The following is a 24,528-nucleotide window of genomic DNA, read 5'->3' as shown; positions in this document are numbered from 1 at the left end:
GTCCAGGGTGGTGACCACATGGTAAAACTTGGTCGAATCCGATGAAATCTGGCGGAGGTGAAACTGAGGCTCTGCATGCCTGAACCAGGTCTCCGTCTCCTGAACACAGAAGTCAGGAAGCTTGATGGCTATAGCGTTGATCGAAGGGTCGTTCATGTTGGGTTCAAAGACATTTGAACTTGTCGGGGTGACCAATTGTAGCAGCGGCTACACTACTAACTGAAAGATCGCACAACCAGACGGATTGAGTTCAGTGAGCAAAAACTGATTTATTGCAGGCTGCCTGGCTGGTCTTGTACTCCCAGCCCAGACCTGGCTGAGAACTGTGCTGGGGGGCCCTAACGTCACCAGGTTGTCACATGCGTCCCCAGCGCTGGCTTCTGAGCCCGGAGCCAAGGTCAGGAGGAAACCCCCAACGGTGCCATTTTGGCTGGCTGCCCTGCCGCGTGCATGACAAGCGGGGCTGATTTGCCTGCCTAATGACATACTGCCACAGTCCCACAATTACAAAGCTGGTTTGGAGAGGCTGGGGCCGATTCCTTGAAGGGATTTCTAGGGTAATGGGGTGGGTTCGGGATTCGATAAGAAAGTAAATAAAATGAGACATGGCCAGGAGAGTGCAGAGGGTGGGAGGTTGCTCCCTTGTTGTAGGGCAAGAGGACTCGAGGTCATGGGTACGAAATAAAGGGGAAGGGTATTGTGAATGACGGTGGTGTTGTGAGTGCCTGGAATGTGGAGCATCCAACACTAGATTATTGACCCACCACCATCATGAAGGAGCAGCAAAATCAGGAGACAGGCTGGAAAATAGCTTTTTCTCACAAGCTGTGAGATTGATGTGCATTATCTTGGTTCCGAGTTAGTCATCCCAAAATACGTAGGCATTTATTTAAAATTCTATCTTAATGAATACATGTGATTATTACGTGCTGGGTATTTATGTGTGTGAACCATGGTCCGGGTGAATGCCGCTGTATGTGAACTGACTGATTTGATAATAAATTTGCAGATGTGGAGCAGGTTCTAATGTGGCTGTCTGTCAGCCCATATATGGGAAGGAGAAAACTTGCAAGGTTACGGAGGATGCAGTGAAGATGGAACCAGAAAGTTACTCCACTAGGAACCGGCTCTTCGGCCCATGTGTCTGTGCTGAAACCAACCAAGATCCTGCTGCCTGTAAATGAAAGATATCTCTCTATCCTGTTTGGATTCATCTAGATTTTGCTTGTACCTGTCTGCCTTCAGGACTACCTCTGGCAGCCACTACTCACCATTTAAAAAAACACACATCAGTCTATTAAGAGCCAGTGCTGACCTGTTGGGTTGAATGGCCTGTTCTGTGATTTCTGTATTACCCATGCTTCCCTGCTTCCTACGGAAGTTATGACGGTTCGAATGCATACTTTGCATTCAGATCTGGTGCCGCGCTTGCAATTATGCGAATATGAGAGTGAAATCAGTGTCCCTGTCGCTTCATCATCCCCAATATCCTCACCATCCAGCAATTAGTTCAATACTTCAAATATTCGTCAAGCCCAGCGTGCTTTCAGCTGTGTACGTCAATGGGTTTTTATTCAGTGTGGAATGAAGGTATTCAAAAGGTGATTATTAAAAAATGGAATTCTTTCTGGACTACAGCTTTTTCGATTTATGATGGGTTTGCCAGAACGTTATCCCACCGTAAGTTGAGGAGCACCTGTATATGATTTAGTAGTTGATGTTGTGGGGCTTCCACTTTACAGAGGAAGAGAAGCAGGTGCAGTATGATTCTCTGCTGTGCTTTGTGGAGAGGATCTAATTCATTCATACCTGAAGTGTTTCCTCAGAAGCCAGTCTATCTCCTGGACAGATGGCGTGCGATTGCGTCCTCACCCATCGCCGCTATCTTTAGGTTGCCGGGGCTGCAATTTCAGATTGATGCTTGCACAGACTGTCTCTTTTGTTGGTGTGAAAAAGAATGGATTGGAAATGAACAGCGAGCAGCAGGAGGCTTGGGGCTGTAGTGAAAGAGTGTGGCTGGATTGATCGCTGAGATGTGTGACGTCACCTAATTCACGTTGGTGTGCGTTGGATGGCAGAAACTTGCTTGCAATTCCGATCAGCAGCTGGGAAGAGGAAGCCTTTTAAAAGCCAGCATTGTACTGAAGTGTGCCAGATGGATTCTGGAGCCTGGTGACTTGTCAAGGCAAAGCCAAAGGAGTCTGTTACTGCCGATGCTGGGAGCAGCCCAATGTGATTTTTTTTGGGCACGGCAGATGATCACGAGGAATGCCGAGTTCAACTTTCTACGCTGAGATGCAGGCTAATTTCTCTCAGTGGATTGAGGGGGAAAATAGTATGGAATGAAAGGCAGAACTTTTTCCTTCCTTGAATACCATAATAATTAGTTAAATCCAAAGTTTATATCATGAGGGTTAAATATAGAAAGGCCCCATCCCTGTCAATGCCTTCTCTCCCATCTTGGCACTCTCCAACCAGACAGCATCAACATCAACTTCAATTTCATGTAACCCCCCCCACCTCAATCTCTTTTTTTCCATCACACCTCTGTTTCCCTTCCTCCAGCTCCCCACCCTCTTCCCTCCTCCTCCTATTAGAGAGCTGCACTTGACTCTCTCTTCATCACTTCTTAGCTTTCTCTTCTACTGTCCCACCTGTATCACCTAATGCCTCTTACCTGTTAGCCTGAGTTCATCCTCCACCGCTTCTTCCTCTACGCGCGCCCCGCCCTCAGTGCGCGCGCGCCCCCCCCTTCCCTACTTGCAACTGAACAGTTATTTATCTATCCTTTGAATTTTATTTTCCGTCTCGTGTCTGTGGTAATTTAAATTTTTTTACCATTGTTGGTTGAATCTTGCATCCCTGATTGGCTACATCAAGCAAGAATTGTAGTGTGTGTGTGCACTGTACTTATGACAATAAACTCACATTGAACATCAACTTGAATGGGTTGGGTGTAATTTCATTCAAAGTTCTGATTTGTTGTCAGGGTACATACTTCACATCACATACAGCCTTGGGATTCTTTGCTTCCTGTAGGCCAGAAACGTTTGTTTAATTTTACCAGTATTTTGTGAGTTAATCTTTGCTTTGTCTTGCCTTTGCTGCCACTCCAGGCTGCTGTGGTATTGTGTGGTTCTTTGTTGGATCCAAGACCTTTGACCATGATTGTGGGTGTATCTTCAGGCCACTTTAGTGTCCCTTTCACCATAGAACATTACAGGACAGAAACAGACCCCTTCAACCCTTCTTGTCTCTGCTGAACCATTTTTTTTTTTGCCTAGTCCTACTGACCTGCACGCAGTCCAGAATCTTAAATGTTAAAATTGGATGAAGTCCAATTTTCATCTAGCAAAACATCACCTCTAAACTTTACAAGGCACAGAAAACTTTTAGGATAACTGTGTATTGGTTGGGGATCAGTGCAACCAATCTGTGGTCTGGCATGATACAGTGGGCTGTCCCACAACTCCAGAGACACCAGTTTGATCCTGACCTCTGGTGCTGTCTGTGTGGAGCCTCCATGTTTTCCCTGTTTCTACCATGTGCTCCAGTTTCTTCCAACTTCATTAAAAAAAAATGTGCAGGTTCGCTGACCACTGTCATCATCTGGCCCTTGAAACCCATGCTGCCCAATTAGCCTTGTGTTTTGAGGGGTGGGAGGAAACTGGAGTACTTGCGGTGCAGGGGTGGGGAGAAGCCACGCAGGTCACAGGGAGAACGTACAAAATCTCTTTACAGTGGCCGATTCGATCCTGGGTCAATAGTGTTGTGCTCACCAGTACCCTAGCGATGAAGCCTATTTTAGCAGGGCCAATGTGGTATCCTGCAGTAGCTGTGGGGCAACTTCAAGGTAGTGGTCAATCTCAAAATGGGTTTGGGGCACAGCAATTTTAATCTGCCATAAATCATAACTGTACATCTAAAATGTATTTGTGCATATATGCCAGTTTATTTATCTGGTCTTCATGCAAATCAATATGAAGCGCTCAGAAATGTCCAAGGAGGGGTAACATTTGATGCTGAATGTCATGACCACATTGAATTTAACATTTAAGTTCATATTAAGTTTAAAAAGGGCTTTTTGACCAGCTTACACTGACTTGCATTACTGTTTATCATACAAGCATTTACTAGTATTGACTTGCATTAGTGTTTATGATAATTGTGGTAACATTTGATGTTGAATGTCATGACCACATTGAATTTCACCTTAAGACATATGAAGTTCAAAAGAATTGAACTTGCACCAGGGACACCTCAATTAGTTACAGCACTATGCATCAATGTACATTCGGAATAAGTGGTCAAACCCAGTTCAATCTGGGTCAAAAAAAAAGTGAAGAAACATTGGCAGAAGCTCTTCACAAGCCCAAAGAGTTGGAGAAAGCAAGAGACAGCAGAGGTCCAGTCGTGCAAGGAGCAGGTAGCAAGACCCAGACAGCAGTGATAAGCCTGTCTCAGAGCTCTGGCCACCTGACAGGCAAGGGGCAGGCAGCGTAAATCAGAACAGCAACACCAGGTCTGCCTCAGTGCTCAGGCCCTTCCTGGGCAATGCTGGGCCCCCTTCTAGCATTTCATGTGCCCAATACTTACACTCGGGAAACTGCAGATGGTGGAAGCTCGAGCACCAATCTGCTGGAGGAACTCGGCGGGTCAAGCAGCATCTGCGGGAATAGAAGAATGGATCAGAACACTCCCCAAAAGTGTCACCTTTTCTTTTGTTCCCACGGATGTTGCTTGACCTGCTGACTTCCTCCAGCAGATCGTATCACTCCTTTTAACAAGGATTTTTTTGGGATGTAATGAGGCTGATGAGAGGTGTCACAAAAGCATAACCCAGAGAGGATAAATGACTAGTGGAGTTCTGCAAGGATCTGTTCTGGGACCCCCCCTGCTCTTCGTGATCTTTATAAACGACCCCGATGAAGAGGTGGAAGGATGGGTCAGTAAATTTGTGCATGATATGAAAGTTGGAGGAGTTGTGGGTGGTGCTGAAGGGCCTATATGTTCTAAGCTGTAGAAGCTGAAATCTTGAGCAGCAGAAGAATTGCTGGAGGACCTCGGCAGGTCAGAGAGCACCCACTGGTAGAAATGCTCAGTCAACATCGTGGGTTGGGACCCTTTAACAAGACTCAGATGAATCAGGGAAAGTTGAATGCATAAGGAAGCTGGGGCAGGGCCCCAGACATGATGGGGCATGGGCAAAAGGTACGGGAGGGGAAGAGACAGGTAAAGGATGAGACCAGGAAGGGGGAGAAAAGTCAGAGAAAACCATAGAGTAGAGATGCAAACAGTGGAATTGGATGGGGTAAAGGTCAGGGATTAATAAAATACACATTCATTAGTTAGGTCTAAGGTTGTCTAGGAGGAATATGTGTTCTTCCTCAAATTTATGTTTGGTCTCACCCTGACACTGGATGGGGCAGAGGACTGACTGGGCACTGTAGGAATGGTTGGGGGAGTTGAAATGATGAGTCGCAGGAATCTGGAGTTTTGACCGACACACAGAGCAAAGGTATTTGGCGAAGCAGTCCTCAATCTGCGCTTGGTCGCACTGATGTAGAGAGGCCACACCGTGCACCGAACGCAAAGTCGAGGAGAGAGTTCTGCCACTTTAATGTGGGGATGTGGATTTACAGTTAATCTGTGAGATCCATGGCTCCAATTTACTCATGGTAATTTGACCGTGCATCTGATATAGACACGGGGTTTGACTGGGTGGGGAAGAGACTGCAGCTGTAATGTCTGCAGGAGATTACACACACACATTAGGGCTCTGTTAAGGCATGTAGTGTTTGGCCTGTAGCCAGAGGGGAAGGTGAGTGCATGTGTCTGGGTGGAGTCTACAGGTGGCTGGCAATGATATAACATAACATAACAATTACAGCACGGAAACAGGCCATTAGGCCCTTCTAGTCTGCACCGAACCAAACACCCCTTTCTAGTCCCACCTCCCTGCACAATGCCCATAACCCTCCATCTTCTTCTCATCCATATACCTGCCCAACCTTTTCTTAAATAATACAATTGACTCCGCCGCCACTATTTCTCCCGGAAGATGATTCCACACGGCTACCACTCTCTGAGTAAAGAAGTTCCCCCTCATGTTACCTCTAAACCTCTGCCCCTTAATTCTTAACTCATGTCCTCTTGTTTTAATCTTTCCTCCTCTTAACGGAAATAGTCTATCCACATCCACTCTGTCTATCCCATTCATAATCTTAAATACTTCTATCAAATCCCCTCTCAACCTTCTACGCTCCAAAGAATAAAGACCCAATCTGTCCAATCTCTCCCCATACTCTAGATGCTTAAACCCAGGTAACATTCTGGTAAACCTTCTCTGCACTCTCTCCACTCTGTTTATATCCTTCCTATAATTAGGTGACCAGAACTGCACACAGAACTCCAAATTAGGCCGCACCAACGTCTTATACAATCTCAACATCACCTCCCAACTCCTATATTCCATGCAATGATTGATAAAGGCCAGCATACTAAAAGCCTTCTTCACCACCCTATTCACGTGAGTTTCTACCTTCAGGGAACGATGTACCATTACTCCTAAATCTTTCTGCTCTTCTGTATTCCTCAATGCTCTCCCATTTACCACGTATGTCCTATTCTGATTCTTCTTACCAAAATGAAGCACCTCACACTTATCAGCATTAAATTCCATCTGCCATTTTTCAGCCCACTTTTCTAAGCAGCCCAAATCCCTCTGCAAAACTTGAAAACCTTCTTCATTATCCACTATTCCACCTATCTTAGTATCGTCTGCATATTTACTAATCCAATTCACCACCCCATCATCAAGATCATTAATATATATAACGAACAACAATGGGCCCAATACAGATCCTTGAGGCACACCACTGGTCACCGGCCTCCAACCTGACAGACAATTATCCACTACCACTACTGGGAGGAGAGTAAAGTACAATGCCAGGACCAACTTTTTATTGTAGCCCCCCCAGTGCAGGCCAAGGTTAAGGCAGCTCAGTAACCGTAGCTGGCTTCATTGCTAACTCCAGTGCTCAGAAATGCAGAAGGTAGCGAACGTAGTCAGGTTCATCACTGGTACCGACATCCCATCCATTGAAGACATCTGCGAAGCGCTGTATCAAGAAGGCAGCCAACATCATAAAGGACCCCCATTACTCTGGTCACAACCTCGTCTCACTGCTACCTTCAGGCAGAAACTCAGGCCAAAAAGACTAGCACCTCCAGCGGCATTTGGACTGCTGGAAAAATGAAGTCAGTTCATGGGGAGATCGAGGAGTGGCTGGACAGTTGCGGGGGGGGGGGGTGTGAGGGGGGGGTTTTGGTGGGGGGGGGGTGGTTGGTGGTTGGTGCACAGCAACATTACAGGACTGCTTTGAAACCACAGACTGGAGCTGTTTCAGGAAGGCAGCCATCTACAATGACCGTGGAAGCCAGCTCAGTAACAGGGTACATTAGCAAGTGCTGTGAAGATGTCATGGAAATCAAAGGCTACACAAAGGCTGACCAGAAACCATGGGTGGACAGGGTGGTCTGTGCACTTCTCAGAGCTCAAGATGCAGCCTGCAGGACTGCAGACAAGTTGAAGCCAGGGCTGAACTCTCCTGTACAATCTAGAAGGCAAAGTGTGGTTATGTACCAAGGGTTCATAGACAGCTGTATGATACCGGTGACGAGGTGCATGTGGCAAGGGATCAAATCTGTAACAGACAACCTTGTGTGTCGAAGATGATGAGCATCATCTTTGCACGGTTCAACAAGAAAAATGGGCTGACGCCAAAGATAGGTTTGTCTTTCTCCCCCCTAACCCCCTTAAGAACAGGCCACTTGCCTAGCTAAAGTGAGGTGAATTCTCTCCTGACTGAACTCGCAAGGCAGTGGGACCATACAGCCTATCTGGCTGGGTGCTGAAGGACTGTGCAGACCAACTGACAGAAACCCTTACGGACAGCTTCAACACATCACTGCAGTACTCCATTGTCCCCATGGGTTTCCAGTCAGCCACCATCATTCCAGTACCACAGAGGGTGACAGTAACAGGCTTCAATGACTGCCACACAGTGGCACTGACTTCCACTAGTATGAAATGCTTTGAGCCATCAGTTGTTGTGTTTGGAAGAGTATCGGGTTTGGTGGGTTCATAGAGAGACGAGTCTGAACACGTGTTACAAACACAGGCAACTTTATTGAACACACAGGAGACGAACAGGGGAGCATGTCAAAAGATACTTAATTGCTTTATTACTAAACAACTACATAGACATTCATTCAGACCCAGGTTGAACTCCGATACCAGTGGCTGCCTATCTTCTACACTCTCTCACACAATAATACACTCTACAAGCAGGGACTTTCAAACATTCCTGGCTCCTTGTGCTGTTGGGGGTGGGGGGAGGGGGAGAGTGGTGGCTCTCTGCAGGTACTGAGCTATTGCAGTATTATGGCTCAACTTAAGTGTAGTGCACACCTTACCCACGACACTTGCAGCGATGTCCACAGTGGCGAACTGGCATGGAGCGATATCTGGGGCTTGGACCACGGGGCAGAGAGAAAGAAATGTGGTGTGCATCAATGTTTTATACTGTTCTGAGCTGGGCATCTGGCCAATAATGACACAGTCATTTAGATGAACCAACGGTAAGGTGTGCACTAACGGGTGGCCGGAGTCCAACCTTGATTGGCAGGTGCTGTGACTTCCAAATAAGTTTCAGACAGGGAGGACATGTGACCATCTGCAATCCACAATGTTCCAGACAGAGAGACTAGGTGTTCCTCCATAATCCATATATAGCAACCACTGTCATCCTGGTACCACAGAGGGTGACAGTAACAGGATCAATGACTACCATCCAGTGGCACCGACCTCCACTATTATGAAATGCTTCGAGTGTCTGACGTAACGTATCAAAGCACACTGGACCCATTTCAATTCAGCTACAGAGGGAACTGTTCCACTGACAATGCTATAGCCTTGTTCCTCCACTCCATCCTGACCCACCTTGATAATGATGCCTCATATGCCAGGCTATTGTTCATTGACACCAGCTCAGCATTTAATGTAATCGTACCTCAAGCTGGTGGAGAAGCTGTCGTCACTGGGACTCAACACCCCTCTCTGTAACTGGATCCTGGACTTCCTGTCAGAAAGAACAATTTGTCCAGGTTGGAAGCAAAACGTTGAGCACTATTACGCAGACGACTGGCGCACCTCAGGACCGGGTGCTCACCCTGTTCTGTTCACGCTACTAACCCATGACTGTATTGCCAGATCCTATCTCCAGCAGTGTTCTCAAGTTTGCAGATGACACGACAGTAATTGCCCTTGTCAGCAGCAATGAGATGAAATACCAGAGGTGGAAAATCTCATGAAATGGTGCAAAAATAACAACCCAGTCTCAACGTGGATAAGACGAAGGAGATGATCGTGGATTTCATCCTCCACTACATCTTGATAACTCAGTAGCACCAATTTCCTCGGCGTCCACTTAAGAAGTGACCTCTCCTTGACCGCAACATCTCCTCCTTTGTCGAGAAGGCGCAACAGCACTTCCGTGTAAGGCTGAATGCCTCACACCCCCCCCCCCACCCCAGGGATGCTGGCTGGGCTATATTTAATTCAAATAGTTTGACAGGTTTTCTTTAAAAAATGTCTTTTTGGCTTTAGCAAGCAAGAATTTCTGTGCCTATGAAATATAATATCTGTGACAAGAAGCATTTTTATAGGACCAAGGAAGAGCTTGCATTTACAGAGTACAGCACTTTCCATGAATTTGTAAAGCACAATGTAATGCAGCCAGCAATGAGGTGAGGGGCATCCAGCTTGTGTACAGGCTGGAAGGGAAATAATGGGAATTTTAGCATCAACCTGTGTGTGGGTTTCTGTCAGCTGAGTGGCCACTATTTCTTTTGCCTTTATTGCTTGTTCCTTTTATTTCAATGAAACTGTCAACCAAGTGGATAGAGAACACTGTTCATGAAATGCGGGGGAGGTGGGGGGTGTTGTTCTCCTATTACATACACACAGCCCGCTTTCCCGACTCTCTTTTAAAACTTGACACTGGCTGATTTTTTTTATGATCTCCCTGAATATTCCTTGATGAGAGTTGGTATCTATGAGGAACTAATGAGGCACTATTTCTGACGGGTTGTTAATAAATTGTGGCGGTACGCCATTAGGCAGGCAAACCGGCCCCGCTTATCATGCACACGGCGGTGCAGCCGGCCAAAATAGCAGCTCAGAAGCCCGTGCTGGGGGACCCACGTGACGCTCCGGTGACGTCGAGGCCCTCTAGTGCAGTTCTCAGCCACGTCCAGGCTGGGAGTATAAGACCAGCCAGGCAGCCTTCAATAAATCAGTTTTGCTCACTGAACTCAACCTGTCTGGTTGTGTGATCCTTCAGTTAGCAATGTAGCCGCCGCTACAATTGGTCACCCCGACAGGTTCAAATATATTTGAATCCAACATGAACGACCCTTCGATCAACACTATAGCCATCAAGCTTCTTGACTTCTGGGTTCAGGAGCCGGAGACCTGGTTCAGCCACGCAAAGGCTCAGTTTCACCTCCACCATATTTAATCGGATTCGACCAAGTTTTACCATGGACCAGGCCACCGCCAAATGAGTGCTGCACCTTGTTCAGCACCCACCCGCGGAAGATGAGTACAGGAGCATCAAGCGGGTGCTCACCGCTCCCTTGGCCTCTCCAGGTGCCAGCGTGCCACTTGGATGCTGCGCCTTGACGTCTTGGGGGACAGAACTCCAATCGAGTTGATGGACGAGATCCTCGTGCTCACAGGCGATTACACCACCTGCCCACTTTTCAAGCGTATCTTCCTCGACCATCTGCCTGAAGACTTTCGGCTGTTACTGTCCCAGGAGAACTTCAACCCTAGGAAGGTCGCTCAAAAGGCTCAGGAGCTATAGCTCGAACGATTCCCGGAGGGCTCAGCAGTCCAGCAGGTTATGAGTCACGGGCATGACCATGCCAAGCCTTCCTCTAGCGCTGCGGTGGAACACCCGGCCCCTGCAGGGACCTCAAAGAGCATAGCCAGAAGCAAGTCATCCACTTCAGGCCCCTGCTTCTTCCACCAGCGCTGGGGGGCCAAGGCTTGGAAGTGTCGTCAGTCCTGCTCGTTCCAGGGAAATGAGCAGGCCAGCCGTTGTTAATGGCTGTGGCGGCTGGCCAAGAATACAGCCTTCTCTACCTGTGGTATTCAGTCAGTGGCCGAAGCTTCCTCGTCGTCACCGGGGCCCAGATCAAGATCATCCCGGCCACAGCCATCGAGTCCTGGAACCGGCCTCGAGGACCTGCACTCCGTGCAGCCGATTCGACAAGATCCGAACATATGGAGACAAGACCGTCCACTTCCAGATCAGCCAGCGGAAGTTCTCGTGGAGGTTCACCATTTCGTCCCTTCCAACTGCCTTCCTGGATGTTGATTTCCTCCTCGCCTACGGACTCCTGGTCGACATTTGAGGTAGGCGACTGGTAGGTGCCCATACCTTCCAATCCATTTGCCTCAACGCCTCCCGCACAGAGCAGCTGCAGATGGCCACGGTCAGCATGCCCAAGGACGAGTTTCAGCGTATCCTGGATGACTTCCTGTCCCTCCTCAAGTCGCAGTTCTCCACCACCTCACCACGCCATGGGGTGTTTCATTACATCCCCACCCAAGGACCGCCAGTCCATGCCAAGTACGCCCCCTCCCGCCGGATATGCTCCAGATAGCGAAGGAAGAGTTCTCGCATCTGCAGGTGCTGGGGATCATTCAACGCTCCGACAGTCCTTGGGCCTCACCACTCCACCTGGTGCCGAAAGCCTCCAGCGTCCCTGCAGAGATTATCGACAGCTTAATGACACGACAGTACCTGACCATTATCCGATCCCTCCCATCCAGGACTTTAGGCCAATCTGCATGGCGCGAGGGTATTCTCCAAGGTCGACCTGGTACGTGGGTATCAGCAAATGCTGATGCACCCTGAGGACATACACAAAACGGCCATCATCAACCCCTTCAGCTTATTAGAGTTCCTACGGATGCTGTTCGGTCCCAAGAGCGCTGCCCAGACCTTCCAGCGCCTCATGAACACAGTGGGCGGGGATTTGAATTTTGTATTCATTTACCTGGACGACATCCTTGTCGCCAGCAGAGACCGGGCACAACACAAGTCTCCCGACTGGACGACTGGCCCTGTTCATCGGGGCTCTGAGTTCCCACACCTCCACTCTTGGACCCTGGTTCTTGAGCCCACACACCACTCACTGGCACCCCAAATTCCTCTACTTCCACTTACAGGGGCTCCAAGTTCCCAAAAGACATTGGTGAGGCCATATTTGGAGTATTGTGTGCAGTTTGGATCATGCATAGGATATCAATAAGTTTGAAAGATTGCAGAGAAGATTTACAAGGATATTGCAAAGATTTGAGGAGCTGATGAGTTGGAGGGAGAGTTTAAAATTGTATTGCCTGGAGTGTCGAATAATGAGGGGAGATTTAATGGAGGTATACAAAATAATGATGGGTGTGGATAAAGTAAATGCAAGCCAACTTTTTCTACTGAGGTCAGGAGAGATGAAAAATTAGAGGACAAGAGTCAAGGGTGAAAGGGGAGAGTTCAAAGGGAAGATTATGGGTAATTTCTTCACGCAGATAATGTAGAACGAGCTGCCAACTGAATTGGTAAATGAAGGCTCAATTTTCATATTTAAGAAAAATTTGGATAGGGATATGGATGGGATGGAGGGATATGGTCCCGGCCATTGGGACGAGGCAGAATAATAGCTCAGACTCGAAGGGCATGTTTCTTTGCTGTAGTCCAGTTTATTGTCATCTGATTGCACAAGGACAGCCCGACGTAACCCTTCTCCGGTCCTTGGTCAAAATACGTAGACATACAACCAGACGTTATGCACATACAGACAAACAATACATATGCAGGACAAGTATTCCTATATAAATAAATATTATTTAATGTATTTGAGAGTTGTGGATCGTTAGTGAGAGCAGTTCCTTTTGGTCATTCAGCATCCTCACTGCCCATGGGGGTGGGTGGGGAGCTGTTCCTCAGCCTGGTGACGTTATGGAAGCAGTTGGAAGATGCTATGTTCAGAGTGGAAAGGCTTCTCAATGAATTGTGCATGCCTTGTTCAGACAATGATCCTTGTAGATCCTGTCAATCGGGATGGGGGAAAGGAAGACTCCTGTGATCCTCTCTGCCACTCTTATGGTCCTGTAGATTGACCTCTGATCCATAACTCTGCTGTGCTCTATGGTTCCCACCCACATGGACCCTGGTTCCTGAGCCCATTCACCAGGGCCCCATTCCCATCACTCACCAGGCCCTCGGTCCCTGGGCTCCATTTCAAATCCCTTGGTTATGTTTGCTGCACTCCCTCAATTTATCAGGATCACTGGCAAAGTTATTATTCTCCTATTCAACTTCTTAAAAAAAAATAGTGAATTAAAATTTGTTGGAGTGTTAATTGAACATCATCCAATGATTGGGAAAACCAGTTAATCTGTGCTTGCCAGATTAACAGAGTTTTACTGGTGTATTCAACAGGGGAATTTGAGCTTGAAAATCGGCAAACATAAATTATAGTACTGTAATTTTTTTTGGAGGGGATATCTGTGGGAAGAGCAAGCAATAATGCACACTGACCACACGTAAACAAGCGCAGTTGGGAAAGACTCGTGATGATGTTGATGTGAGCTGAAAGTGGCAGAGCTCGAGATTAAAAACCCTCAATCCTTGGTCCTCCATAGAATGGATACAGGAAGTCCGATCGACAAGTGTTGGCAACCCACAAAGGTGCGGGAGAAACCCAGCGAGTGAGGTAGCATCCAGGATGCTGCGTGACTTTCCAAGTTTCTCCAGGACATTTGTGTATTGTCCTCGACCCCAGGAACTGCAGACGTTCTTGTTCAAGTCTGAGTGGTGGGGCTGGAAGCACCCATTCACATTTTTTTCAGAAATCTTTGGGAGTGTCTCAGGACCCCTCAACTTGTTTCTTCCGTTGAGCTGAATAATTTGGCTAGGGGATAAAGGGTGAAAGTAAAGGCTGGGGGTTACTCCAGAACAAGAACTATGCAACAGGACTTGCGGCCCTTGTTAATGTTTGTATTGACTGTTGAGCATGGTAATGCTGTAACTAAATTACTTCATGTGGAACAATATATCACATTAAGAAATGCTTTGAAATCAAAGCTTTTGGATCCTCTGGGAGCTTTCAGTTTATGGAGGTCCTGCCAAATTTAGCATGGGATCAGTCCAAAAATACAGATTCTCAGAATATTAACTTGAGTGGTCGAAGCAGAGTTGCTTTCACATATTAATGTTGCTAATTATGGAGAGTAACTTTCGCAAGGAATAAGAGAGCTCTTGGCTTCAGAATGTCAGTGTTGTGCTGATGTGAAGTGAGTTCTGGAGAACAATGTTTAGTGGAAGAGATTGGAGATTTGTGGAGCATTGGACTAAATTCCTGGTGCTCTGCACATCCGAGGCGCTGATGAATGGAATGTGCAAGTGAAGCTGGATGCTACCTCTGTAACCTGAGCTATTTGTCGACGGGAGGACCCCTCCAGCAGTTCTCTCTGCCCTCTTTGAGGAGACTTACCTCCAGTTTCATCAGGGTTGTACCTCAGTACGTCTCACTTAGTTGAAGCTGGCACTGAAAACCTGCCTTGCACAATACACCCCCTTTGGGTCACCATGTTGTGCCAACCTGTAATAACCTATTTTACATCAGTCTATCCCTTCCCAACCTCACGCCCTTAACTCTCTATTTTTCTTGAACCCATCTGCCTAATCTTTTGAATGTTCCAATGGTGTTGCACCTACCTCTCCCCCCTAAACCAGTGATTCTCTACCTTTTTTCCCCCAGTCAAATGCCAGTTTAAACAATCCCTTAATAACCATCATTGGATTCTGCAGGTACCCTGTGGTTAGTAAGGGTTTACTTAAGGTTGTATGTGGGTGGGGGGGGGAAAGGTTGAGAACCACTGACCTATACTTTGATCAAACCAACAACCCGGTATTTTCAAACCTCCTTCCCCACCCAACCTGACTTGCAGCCAACTGCCACCCTTCCCCACCAGGTCTTGGTCCTCTGAGACATCCCCAGTCCATGGTGTCACTGCACCGTGCCAGCGGGATTGATATCTTCCCACAGTCTTTCACCAGCATCAAGGCAGATGGCCAGTTCTGGGATCATTAACCATAAACTCCTCAATTACAGCACTTGTCTAGGTTACTGATGTATACCTTCAAAAGCTCTTGACATCTTCCCACCTCTTTCCCCCACAGCTGAGGAACCAACTCTTCCCATTAGTTAAGCCAAATGCAGCTTTGAATCCCATGAGCTTTCACTTTGATCAGTTTTGTCAAAAACCTGGCTAAAGTCCATGCAGGCTTTCAAATGCGCAACCCACATTGACAATTTTAATCTCTTCGAAGCGTCCGTGTGCATTGGTCAGATGCGACCTTTTCTTGAATACATGCTTCCTTTGATTGGTCTTTCCTGATTAATGCCAATTTCTCAGCCCCTCTGAATACTTTCCAATAATTGATCCAGCCCTTGCGTTTGGCTGGCTTGCGTGTGTTCAGTCTGTCAGATGTGAGCTTGGCTCGGTGGGAGAGCTTGTCCTAGTTTCTCGTGCATTCGCTTCTTGCATGGAAAATTTCAGATAAACCCCTCCTCGACGTCCAAAGATTGTATTATGGTCCCCACACTGCAGGAAGGATGATATTACGCTGGAGAGAGTGCAGAAGAGATTCACAGACATGTTGCCTGATTTGGAGATGCTTTCAAAATTCAAGGTTCCTTTATTGTCGTGCATTAATACACAAAATGTGATGATGCACGAAATCTGCCAACTTTTACCTGCAAAGAGGCAGCGCTAGTCGGCGCCCCCACCACTATTAGGAAAGAAGTGGAAGACAATCCCTTTGGAGACACGGGATGTCCATGGATTTGCCTCCTGCTCTCCCACAAACTGCAGCTGCGCGGTCTCCTGTCCATTCCAGCAGTGAACATAAGCTCCCAGATCCGAAGCTGAATCCACAGCCAGGTGAGCCAGTATTGAACAGTGGAGCTGGCTCGATGGACCAGATGGCTAACTCCTGCTCCTCTTTTTTTTCCAAACGTAATGTTCTGATGGAAGGGAAGGCCTTTGAAATGGGGGAAGGCAGGGGAATTGCAGCGTGGAAGGGAAGGGCTGTGAAATGGGGGAAGGCAGGGGAATCGCAGCCGTGCAGCGTGGAATCCAACTCTTTGGCTCACCAAGTTGCCCACCTGCGCGAGTCCCATTTCCCTCATTCGTCCCATGTCGCGACAAATGTTTCCTGTCCATGTTACCTGTCTTCAATGTCTTTTAAAAGCTGCAACTGTCCTAGTCTCTCAACTTCCCCTGGAAGCTCGTTCCACAGACCCAGGTCTAAAATCTACAAAAATCTCTAACTTTCCTAAATTTCCTACAAGATCCACTCATCTTCTGTACCCCCTTTTTGTCAGCATCTTAAGATGTAAAGGACAGCTCTATCTCCTCTTTAACTTTCAGGAACATTCACTCTGCGCTTCACACTAGATTCTGCCTGACTCACTACATACAGTATTTACAGCGGGGTTTGTTGAAACCTGGGGATAGAATTGATCGGTTTGGTTGTCTGGAGGTTGTGCTTCGACATGTACTGGATGAGGTGAAGGTGTTGAGTGCTGTAAGTTCTCATTTCCTCCAATCTTCCCTCTTCTTGTAGCTGGTTAAGCTAATGAATGAGTTTACTGTCAATAACAATGTACACGTGCACTAAAATTCTACAGCAAACAGATACATTGTTTGGAAAAAAAGCATACTAATTGATTAAAAAAGACAATAAATATGAAAGATAATCAATAATTATATATAAAAAATTATTTGGCCATGGTGTGGACGGTCCTTTTGTGGTGCCAGAGCAGTTTCTGATTAGTGTAACAATGAGAGGTTCAAGACCCTGATGGCTGTTGGAAAGAAAGGGATCTTGAATCTAAAGGTGCTGGTCTTCATGCTTCCATATCTTCTGCCCGAAGGCAGCAGTGAGATGAGGTTGTGACCAGGGTCCTTTACGATATTGGCTGCCATCTTGAGGCAGTGCTTGCATCGATGTATTGAATGGATGGGAGGTTGGAGCCTGTGATGGACCTGGCCACGTTTGCTTCCTTCTGCCGCCTTCTATGTTCCTGGGCACCCGAATCCCCAAATCAGACAGTGATGTAACCAGTCAGTAGACTTTCCACATTTTTGATAGAGTATCCGACGACATGCCAAGTCTCCTCAGACTCCTTAGAAAGTCGAGGTAGTGGTAGGCTCCACGGTTACTTCTAGTTCCTGCAAGGTACTAGAGTTGTCCTCCCATTTCTTTCTGGGCCTTCTTCATCTTCTGTCCTCACTTGAGAGGGAATGGTGAGAATCAATAAAACAAGATAATGACAAAAGTTAGGAAAGATAGAGTTCCTTGTGGAGTCAATTTGCTTATTACAACACAGGGAGGCCATTCAGCCCACTGGGCCCATGCGGGCACCCATCAGAGCAATGCCATTGGTCCCTTTCCCTATACCTTTTTTTCCCCCTTTGACATTTTTTCTAACAGGTCCATTAGTTTTCCTTTGCCCCTATTGGATAGCTGTGGTAAAGAACCAATTGATGGCGACCAATTGACCAGCCTGCACACCTTAGCGGTCTGTCAGGAAACAGGAGTTGGGGAGACCACACACAGTCACAGGGAGAATGTGCCAACTCCCCACGGACTTGGGGAGGTCAGGATCGAACCATAGTCACTGGAACGGGGAGGCAAGTGCACCATCTGCCTTGTCACTGCTCCACTTCATTCCAGATAGTCCCACTGGAAGAATTGGAAAAGAGGATTGCATTGGCGAAGTTTGAATCGGTAGGGTGCAGGGAGGTGTCGGGCATGATCACCAGCATAGATTAATGAGATCAGTTCCATGCTATCAGGTCTGTGTTCCACATGACTGCTTATCTCTGTGCCATTTATAACAGCTTTTATTCCTTGCAGAGATAGTGCTGCCTCAGCTCCAGTGGTCTGGCTTCATGCTCTCCATGTGGAGTTTGCATGTTCTCTCATTTCCACCTACATTTAAAAAAAACTATGGTTTGATCTCTGTAAATTGCCACTTGTGTCTAGGTGAGTAGTAGAGTCTAAGGCAGGAGAATAAAGTGGGATAAGTGGAAATGGGCGCTTGATGGTCAGCATGGATTTGATGGGCTGAGGTCCACTAAACCACTAAATGGGAAGGTTTGAGTCAGCATAAACTATCAATCAGCGCTAATATCGCTCCAATTCTGAGCAGTGGAAAACGGATGGTGGTGGATGGACAGTCAGGCCACACTATTTAATACGCCATCAGCGGATGGAGAATTAAAATAGCAGAGGACCAAATAGAGGCCAATCCAGCCAGCTGAGTTTCCATTAAGTGGGTGCAGCAATGTTGCATTTGTGCTGCTCCGCTCCACGTCGAGCCTCTCTTTTCCAACCACTCTCTCCCATTCCCTCCTCCTGATGGTTGGGAGAGTGGGTGCCTCTCGGACAGAACAAGCTTTTGTATGCAGCGTGCAGTTGTCCTTTGAGATGGGAACACCTGTCTGATAAAGGACGCGAGAGCCTAGTGGCGTCATGCTCCTCCTGCTGTGGTAGGTTCAGCTGTTCTTATTTAGTGGCGTACAAACCATCTGGAAGATTCTAATTCCATTTTCCTCCCTCTATTCATACCTCCTCTAAACCTAATGCCCAGCAAACAAAGAATGACCTTAAATGGAACCCAGTACAGTCCATTTTGGTTTTTTTAAAAAAACAATGAAGAAATGTTTAGGGAAGGAAGAATCAGTGCCTGGAAACCAGTGTCATCGCTAACCCAGTTAGTTATTTTTTTAGTTTGGAATTAAGAGCCAAAGAAGGAAGAAGATGTTATTTCTATGGCAACTGATGCTTGCATGCAAAAATTATCACATTTGAGCTGATCACAAATCCAGAAAACAAATGGGGAAGAGGGCCGATTCTTTCTCTCCTTGATACTGCAGAGTCTTTGTCTCTCTTTTCGGTTAAGGATAATTTCGGATAATCGGAGATGTACTGTACTAGGATGGAGGCGGACCACAGAGATTCACTTGACATGAGGGTTGCGTTATCAAGCGAGGCGAAACCAGCTGGGTCTGTTTTCAATGAAAGTTTATTGTCACATACACAAGTGGAACGTACAGATGCACCCAAATTCTTACTCGCAGCAGCTGAACAAGTACATATGATCCACCAACTACAGTTGTAAAAATGTAAACAGCACAAATCCAAGACCAAAAAGAGGTGATAAATAATAAAGGATAGATCATTATTTACAGTTATAGTTGTGTTGTAAATGATGTTTCAGTTGTGCAGACAGATCTTTTGATTGTGATGGAGAAGTTTATGGTTCACATTAGAATAATCCATGGAGGTTCTAGAGTCTGCTAACTTGGATAATAACTGTTCTTGAACCTAGATGTGCCAGACTTGAGGCTTCTGTACCTTGTGCCTTAAGGTAGTTGTGACCAGAGTGATGGGGGTCCTTTATGACATTGGTTGCCTTTGTGAGGCACCGCTTCACATCGATGTCTTCAATGGGCAGGAAATACCTGTGATGCACGTGGCTATGTTTGCCACCTTCTGTGTTCCTAGGTACTCAAGTTTCCAAACCACCCATTGATTTATCCAGTCAGTGTACTTTTTACAGGGCACGTGCAGAAGAAGATTGATGGAGTGTCCGATGACCTGCCCAATCTTCCCAGATTCCTTAAAAAGTAGAGGGGCTAATATGCCTCCTTCATGGTTGCTTCGATGTGCTGGCTCCAGGAAAGGTTCTCTGATATGTAGACTTGTAGGACCTCGAAGGTCCCACTTCACCAATGCCTCAAGTTCAGAAGAATGAAGGCTGACATTATTGATTGAGATGTGGTCGTGAGGGGAATGGTGGCAGATGTTGAGATGTTATTGCTAGTGAGAGAGCTTCAAACGTGATGGCATAGTGACAAGATTCAGAGCCAGTCATCAAGGTAGAGATGAGGAGAACATTCCTTCTGCAGAACCTGGTATATTTGAAGAATTGAAATGGAAGATGGATTTGAAACATCGAGGAATTGAAAATGACAGGGAATTGCCACAAAAGACAAGCAAAGATCAGCCTTGATCGTATTAAATGGAAGGGCAGCCTTTCATTCACCATCTTTGTCTGCTGGTCCTTGGATGTCACTCTCAGACTGGTGGCCTGCTGAAGGAAAATTATACCTGTGTGCCCTTGGAGTCTCACAGATTAAGGAAAAGTGTGAAAGAGATTTCATAAAAAAGAGAATTGTTCCCCTTGGCCACAGAATGCAAAACTTAAGTGCTCTAGGTTTACGGCCAGGGTGGTTTGATCACCCAACCCGCTGCATGGAAGGTCACCGAACTCTGGCTGAATCGAGTTATCAAAGGGCCCAGCTCCGTTCGTTGGTTGCAGTCGACTTCCCATGACCGGCCAAGTCTCTCCAGCACATTGGTGTGTATTGCACTGGCCTCTGGCCCCCATTCGGGGTTTCCCAGACTCTCCCGAATCATCAAAAGTTTTGTTGAGGGAGGAGAAGCACCAAAACAATTGATGAAAAGGAAAGAGCAAATTGATTAACCGGAGGAGTTGGCTGGAAGGGCTGAGTGGCCTACTTTGCTCATGGGTCTGAGGAGCTACGATGCTGCCAACACTTCCCAATTTGAACCATTTGGTGAAAGCTGAGCTCTGTTTACTGTTTGGAGCATGTGCCTCGTCCTTGCATCCTGGCTGATTCCCAGTCCATTATTGAATTTTAGTAGTGGCTTAGTGAATAAGTTGGATAGCACTGAGAGTGCCAGGAATTGCACCATTTGAGCTATGATCCATTCCAACAGTGAAGTGTAGAGGGGGCAGAACAGACCGAGGTTATTGTTCCCAACTCCACTGCAAGGAGCTACAGTCCAAAGCTGTTACTGCACAGGCTCAAGTTCCGCAGAGCATGCACTCACCAGATCATAATTCCATCAGGTTTAAACAACGTCTAAAATGGAGACACACAGGAGACTGCAGACATTGGAATCTGGAGTAAGACACAATCTGCTGGAAGAACCCGGTGGGCCGAGCAACAGTAGTGGGAGAAAAAGAATGGTCAATGTTTCGAGCTGGAACCCTTCATCGGGACAGAGATTGGAGAGGAGAGACAGCCAGGAGAATGTGGATGGAGTTGGGGTTGGGGGGGGGGGGGATTGGATAGGGGCTAGTAGGAGGTTGGTGAACCCGGGAATGGGGGTGTGGGTGAAGGGGAAGGATGACTGACAAATGCCACAGAAAGAGAGAGGCAACAGGAAAAAGGTGAGAGTGCAGGTAAAGAAGGCAAGTACAGTATTTGGATTCATTTTGAGAGGGAGAGAATATAAAAGCTGCGACGTAATGATGAAATGTTATAAGGCTTTGGTCATCTACACAGGGTATTGAGGGCAGCTTTAGGCTTCTTAATTTCTTTACCCAGAGTCGGGGGGTTGGGGGGAGTGAAACTGTAGATTTGTTGCTGCAGACGGCTGTGGACATCAAGTGATGGAATTTTTCGAAACAATGCATTCTTGATTAGGGAGGGAACCAAGGGATACAGGGAGAAAGCAGGAGAATGGGGTTAAAAGGAATACTAAATCAGTCATGATTGGATGGTGGGGCAGACTTGATGGGCTGAATGGCCTAATTCCACTCCTGTGTCTTCTTATGGGTCAGGTGAAGGAAGATAAGTCACACAAGGAGGAGGGAGGGAGTGATAAGTAAGGCAAAGGCTGCCTGTCCTGGCATAGGGTGACAATATTGGTGTAATGTACCGTACTGTTAAGGAAAGTTAGATTGAGGCAAGATGGAACCAATGTGGCGGTTAGGTGGGTGTGGGGAAGAAGACAGGGGAAAGAAAGTGGGGGAAATGAGAGTCGAAGAGTGGAAACAGATTGAGAATGGAATCGTCTGTCTGTCCATCATTGCCTGCTTCTGGTGCTCCTCTAGTCCAACTTCTTCCTGCAACCCACCCACTTCCCATCACTTCTGTACCTTCTCTGTTCTCTCTCTTACTGTCTCTGACTCTGTTTCTCTCTGTCATGTGCTCCTTCTTTCTTTTTTTCCTCTATCTCTTTCTCTCCATCTCTGTTTCTGTCTCTGCCTCTGCTCCTCACTTTATCTCCCTGTCTCTCTTTGTTCCTTTGCTCCTCCATCTCTCTCCACCTCTCAGTGGCTCTCTCTCTCTCTCTCTCTCTCTCTCTCTCTCCACATCAGTAGGTGTCCTTTTTTTTCCCTCAGACCCCCCTGAGAGTGATACAGTATGGTTATTTTGATGGGAAGCTGTTCTAGATCTGATTCAGAGTTATCTCACTCTGCTAATGAAGAGGTATGGCAGTTTGGTCTTCATTAATCAGGGAATTGAGTTCAAGAGCCCTGGGGTAATGTTACAGCTCGATAAAATTCTGGTTAGCACACATGTGGAGTATTGCGTAGAGTTGCAGGAAGGATGGGGATGCTTTGGAGAGGGTTCAGAGGAGATTTACCAGGACATTCCCTGGATTGGACAATGCATCTTGTGAAGTAAGGTTGACAAAACGAGGAGTTTTCTCTTTGGAGCCATAAAGTATAAGAGGTAACATTATAGAGGTGTATAAGATTATGAGGGGTTTAGGTTGGATGGACAGCCAACAATAATAAGTACCAGAGGACATCTGTTTAAGGCAGGGTTTCCCAAACATTTTAGACCTTTGACCCCTTCAGGGACTATATGGCCCATCAGCGACCCTCCCCCCCCCAGGCATGGAAGGGGGGGGTTGGACTGGTAGGGGAGGGCTGGATGGGGTGGTGGCTGCCTGAGGGTGTGCTGGAGGTGGGGGGGAGGGGGGGGATGTGCTGGGTAAGGTGGCCGGAGGTCTGGCTTTTGAGCCCTCTGGTACTTCCTTGAAGTGGATGTTAATTTTCCTCTATTTGGGGGTGTAGGCTCTATGGCAACGACAGTGGGGGTACACAAAGTTTCATGCTAGATGGAGGGGTGGTGTAGAAGTGCTATTTTAAATCTAACCCCACCCCTACGTTATCACCCCTCTCCCTCTCTCCCCCCGCCCCCCCCCCCCTCCAGTGGCATGCCAACCCAGTGGCATTTATCGACCCCTGGGGGTTGATATCGGCCACTTTGGAGACCCTTAGTTTAAAGTGAGCGGAGGAAAGTTTAGGAGAGATGGCAGAGGTAAGGTTTTTCCTTGGAGAGTAGTGGGTACCTGGAATACCTTGCTGTGACAGGCGGTACTATAGGGACATTCAAAAGACTCTTGGTGTAAGAGAAATAGAAGGCTATGGGTGTGAAGTAGGGAAGGATTAGATTGCTGTGGAGTAAGTTTACATAGGTCAACAGCGCAACATCGTGGGCTGAAGTGCTGGTATTGTACAGTAATATTCTATGTTCACATTTCACTCAATCTTTTGCAATTTTTTTGGTAAGGGCTATAGTTATAAGCAAACTCTAATGACGTTATTCCTGCAGGCCAGTACTGGAAGTAAACAAAACCAACTAATCGTGGACATGGCATTTAATGCTCTGCATAACTCCACTTCTGGAAGACCACTGAATGTGAGTTATGTCATTCGAGTTGGTGATGTTTACTTTAACCATCGTCTGGATGTCAACACCCTTTGAACAGCCTGTTTGTGGACTCTTTCTGCTTCCGCTGTTTGCACTGCTGTTGGCAGAGAGAGCTGAGGTGGTCCGTTAACAGGAACATTCAACGGAAGCAAAGGCTTCCAAAGAGCCTCTCTTTGATTGACAAATCTGTCAACGCATTCTTGCATTCTCTTTTCCTTCACGCTTACCTGGTTTCCTCTAAAATGTGTTCCAATTGTTCTCTGTCCTTCCTCAGTACTGCCACTCTCTCGATGAGGAGGTCTCACCTGAAATCAGTTCCACTCTTCTGCTTATGGTCCCTGGTTTCTGCCCTCTCTTCCATTTGCTCCACACCAGCCCTCTTTGCTGCCCCCATCCCCTCATTTCCTGTGACATACTACTTATATGTGGAAGCTCAATTAAACCAAGTGCATGGAGCTACCCGGTTGTAATAGGTGTTGTTGTCGTCTCCCCACCAATCTCCTTGATTTCCCCCCCACCCCCAAACCGTTGACCTTACCTTGAGCACCCTGTGACCTCTCCTTTCCTCAATGAGTTGTCGCCCACTCTTTTTTAAAAAAAAATGAAAAGCCCTCTCCTTTTCAAAATTTTGCTCATCGTTCCAACTTTAGTCGGAGCATCCTGGAGCGTTCTGTTGTTAAAGATGCTGCATTAAGGAACATTGCTGGTGTCCTTATCATCTGCTTAACCGTGATAATTTTCGACCCCACAATTGGCTGCTGTGCATCTTGCCCCAGTCAGAAGAATTTTATTGGTTGGCTTGATAATGAATAAAGACGTTGGCAGAACAATTGGAGTGATTT

The 24,528-nt window shown here is 46.9% G+C and overlaps 1 protein-coding gene across 15 annotated transcripts in view; it reads left to right on the top strand.

Moving 5' to 3' along the window:
• LOC138742284 (ephrin type-B receptor 1) overlaps positions 1-24,528 on the top strand; it is a 507,783-nt gene that overhangs the window by 32,283 nt on the left and 450,972 nt on the right. For 2 of the 15 annotated variants that reach the window (XM_069896470.1, XM_069896474.1), the window contains exon 1: positions 19,722-20,568. The exons of 11 other annotated variants lie outside the window; for them this stretch is intronic. The gene's annotated coding sequence lies outside the window, so the exon portion shown is untranslated. 2 more of the 15 variants (XM_069896468.1, XM_069896475.1) reach the window with 2 other exon arrangements.

This window comes from Narcine bancroftii, chromosome 9 (assembly GCF_036971445.1).
Source record: "Narcine bancroftii isolate sNarBan1 chromosome 9, sNarBan1.hap1, whole genome shotgun sequence".
NCBI classification, from domain to species: Eukaryota; Metazoa; Chordata; class Chondrichthyes; order Torpediniformes; family Narcinidae; genus Narcine; species Narcine bancroftii.
This window is presented reverse-complemented; position numbering and strand designations above follow the sequence as displayed.